This window comes from Hordeum vulgare, chromosome 2H (genome assembly GCF_904849725.1).
Source record: "Hordeum vulgare subsp. vulgare chromosome 2H, MorexV3_pseudomolecules_assembly, whole genome shotgun sequence".
Classification (NCBI taxonomy): domain Eukaryota; kingdom Viridiplantae; phylum Streptophyta; class Magnoliopsida; order Poales; family Poaceae; genus Hordeum; species Hordeum vulgare.
The window spans coordinates 646,889,903-646,893,591 of record NC_058519.1 but is presented as its reverse complement, the minus strand read 5'-3'; the positions used below and the strand labels follow the sequence as shown (position 1 = coordinate 646,893,591).

At 40.2% G+C, this 3,689-nt stretch overlaps 1 long non-coding RNA gene across 1 annotated transcript; it reads left to right on the top strand.

Moving 5' to 3' along the window:
* The first annotated feature begins 207 nt into the window (after nucleotides 1–207).
* On the top strand, nucleotides 208–605 carry LOC123431196. Its single transcript, XR_006623050.1, has 3 exons — nucleotides 208–252; nucleotides 367–436; nucleotides 537–605. It is a non-coding gene; the product is annotated as an uncharacterized LOC123431196 (long non-coding RNA).
* Nucleotides 606–3,689: the final 3,084 nt, after the last annotated feature.

Sequence of the window (3,689 nt, the reverse complement as noted above, 5' to 3'; positions counted from 1 at the left end):
GATCGGATGCCATCTCTTTTTTCTGCTTGCTCCACATCCATCTCTTTTGCACGCCATGCATGGGACGGACAGCGATGCACGAGTTTTTGGCAGTTTACCAGCTCTGAAGAACCCTTCCATTTCCTCTGCTTTGCAGATCAGAACCAAGGATAGCCGGCGGCGGCACCAGCATCAGGAAGTATGTGGGCGCCCTCAAGGACTCCACCAGACTCCACCACCGTCAGCATCGCCAAAGTGAACAGCGACTACAAGGTACCAAGGACTAGAAATCACCATCTCTATCCCTAGCTCTTGCATCATTCATCCAAAATTTTAATTCTAGAGATTGTTTAAAAAAAATTGTAATGTTATCGCTCTTTGCAACAGCAACTGGACATCGCCATCGTCAAGGCCACCAACCATGTGGAGCGGCCTGCAAAGGAGAAGTACATCAGAGGTAATAGCAAACTCATGTTCCTACATGGAGGAGCAAGAAGAGCATGATCTTTCTTCCGTCGAAAACGCCACGGTTCTCAGCATGTGCTTCATCTTCTCAGATATCTTCATGCATCTTAATTCCGGGAGGGCTCGGGCGGACGTGGCCTACTGCATCCGCGCCCTCGCCACGCCTCTCCAAGACGCGCAACTGGGCGGTATGTCTCACCATCATAAATTTACTCATATTCATGGTATATAAGATTGAGTCCGAGTAGATGGATCATGGATGGAACCTGTCCTTTTTATGCAGTTCTACACCGTGTCGTTTTACCCGAAAATTCAGACTGTTGGTTCTGTCCTGTTGCTACTGTCTCGGTGATGTTCAGTAACTAAGGTGGAATGGTGCTTATGATTGACAAACTTTCGTTTCTGATTCGTTAGGTTGCGCTCAAGACGCTAATTGTGATACATCGTGCCCTTCGCGAGGTCGACCCTTCTTTCCTTGACGAGCTCATCAGTAACGGAAGATCTAGCGGCCAGATGCTACACATGTCCTATTTCAAAGATGACTCCAGCCCTGATGGTACTAGCTAGTTGCTGGTGTCCTCTGCTCTACTGCTCTGCATCCTGTACGCGATTTCGATTCTGTCTATCTATATAAAACCGTTAGATGCTAGTATTGTTTGTGCATTGCCGTATATCTGGCCTTGATCTACCTGATTGTTAGGACTATGGAGTATCCTTCTGTGGGTCTCTGCACTTTGCTGCACAGATCAACCTCTACCATTTCTGCACTACTATGACAGAGCTTTGTTTTGTTGTAAAACTCCTGCTGGTGTACATGCTTTTGTAGCACAAAAAATAAGTCATCTTTCTTGGTGTGCTTGATTCTAATTATGCTTGTTCAGTGCTGTATATTCAGATGTATTATTTAACACAGCAAAATTGCTGCGGCCAACGATTCTAATTTATACTCTCTCCCAAAATAATAGAAAGAATGTATAGTCTGCACAGCTATGCTTGTTCTATCTAATCAACATTGTAAAATTCTATTAGTAGCATGCAGGATGCAATTATAAACTGAACTATCACCTATCCTGCATCATATAAGTCTGAATCATACAAAAAGAAAACCCATTTCGGATGCATTATCCACAAGTCCACTCAGATCTTTACATTTGTGCTTACCTACCTCTCTGTAATAACCTATCATGCTCTCAGTTATCACATCTATCTTGTGTCAAGAGTTTCTCACATGCATGCAGCTTTTGTAATACACAATGAGACACATTTCAATGCTTGATCATTAAAAAAAACATGCATGCGGCTACTTCATTGACGCAGGTGATATTATACTTACTAGACCAATGATACATTCCCTTCTCCTGAGGAATACATGCTTGCTTGTATGTGTTATTTACTATTTATTGAGCATATCAAATTGAACTTAAGGTCATGATTGGAGGAATACATGCTTGCTTGTATGTGTTATTTACTATTTATTGAGCATATCAAATTGAACTTAAGGTCATGATTGAGCCACTGTTGTAAGTAGATTTTTTTTGTCCTGCATTGCTGGTTTTGTTGATTCTACATTTATCCTTTTCGTGCATGGAAAATTTCATGTCAACTAAATTCCCAAAGGCATGGTGACATTTTTGAAAAGGCATGATGACATGCTTGAATTTAGTGTAGTTCGATAATTCCAGGAGTTTTTATTGGTTGATCTCAGTCCTTGTACACCTCCTGAGCTATTCTTTGAGTTTGGTTCCACCATACAGGATTTATCATTCCTTCCTAACATTTTTCTCCTTTTAAAACATGAATATATATTCCAGAAACAGTCAATCTCTTCTTTTGCAACAAGTAGTCTACATATTAGTATATTACTGTCTTTGATATGATTGACACAGTAAAGTAAAATGCAGTTCATCAATTTCTAAACTGCCTCTTCCTTCCAGTAGGATCAGATTATCCTATGAATTTAAAATCTAATTTACCTATTGTACTGAAGCACAAGGGCGATAATTTCAGTAAGCAATATGTGAGCTTTATATTCTGCATTAATGCATAGAAGTATGTGGTATTATGCAACTTAGTGTAGTTCGGTATTTCGCCACGACATTTTGTTAACTCTCTGATTTGTCTTTCTATTATCTTGGATCCTGTGTATGTATCCCATTGTTAGAGTCTGGATGGTACTACTAGTCACAAACTATTTCTGCCTCGTATTTTCTTTAAACTTACGCTACAGTTTCACCTGAGATGATATTTTGTTCTTTGAAAGACATTTTACAATTTAGCATTGCCATCTAGTTCCTGCGCCTCAATAATACATTACTTTGTTTGAATGCAGGTATACTAGAGCCCATAAAAGCTGGTATCAGGGATGCAAAACTAGGAGTGGGGAAGCAAGAGCAGGATGACTTCTTCACAGCGAGTGCTAATTTCTGTATTTTCTTTTGAGATTCTTCTGGGTTGATGCTTTAGCTGTGAAAACCGGTATCTAATTGTCAACTATGAATGAGATAAGTTATTGTGTTATGTAAACCTGGGAGATGTATTATGTGATGTTATATGATGGATGATTTTAATTCGACTTGGAGTTTTCTTGATTTGAATATTAAATAGTGCTGCATTTAATATTGGACAAATAATTGGTTGAAAATGCCCAATAAATAGAAATGAAACCAAGTTCTAGAATTTTTTTTGCTGAATTCAAAAATGAAAAAAGGCCAAAACTAAAACTGGACCAAATGTATTTGGGCACTAAAAGGTCAGGGCGCAAAAAAAATTCGAAAAAGAAAAACTAAAAGTGGCTATAAATGGGCTAAGGTCCAAAAAGAAGCCCAATAAGAAAAAGCCCAAAAAAATAAAATCAGCCCATGTGATCAATTGAAATGGGTTGGGCTGATTTCAACCATGATGTTTTGATTTCGTCGTAATTTTGCCACGTAGGACTGCCACGTAGGACTGGGTTAGATTGCCAACGACGATTTAGGATCGTCGTAAAGGTTACGACAATCCAGAAATCGTCGTAAAGGTTACGACGATTTTGATCAAAACATCGCTGTTGTTCATTTCTGACGCTCCGTTTTCGACGCTTGGTTTTTCGTCGTGAGATCGTCGTAAACTGAAAACCATGACGATGTAGCGACGAAAATATAGCGTCGTGTATTAGCATATTCCTTGTAGTGCCACGGGTCTGCCGGGGCAGACGGCGGTCCGTGTGGCGCATGCGGCTAGCCAGCTGGAGCTCCACCGGCGGGTCG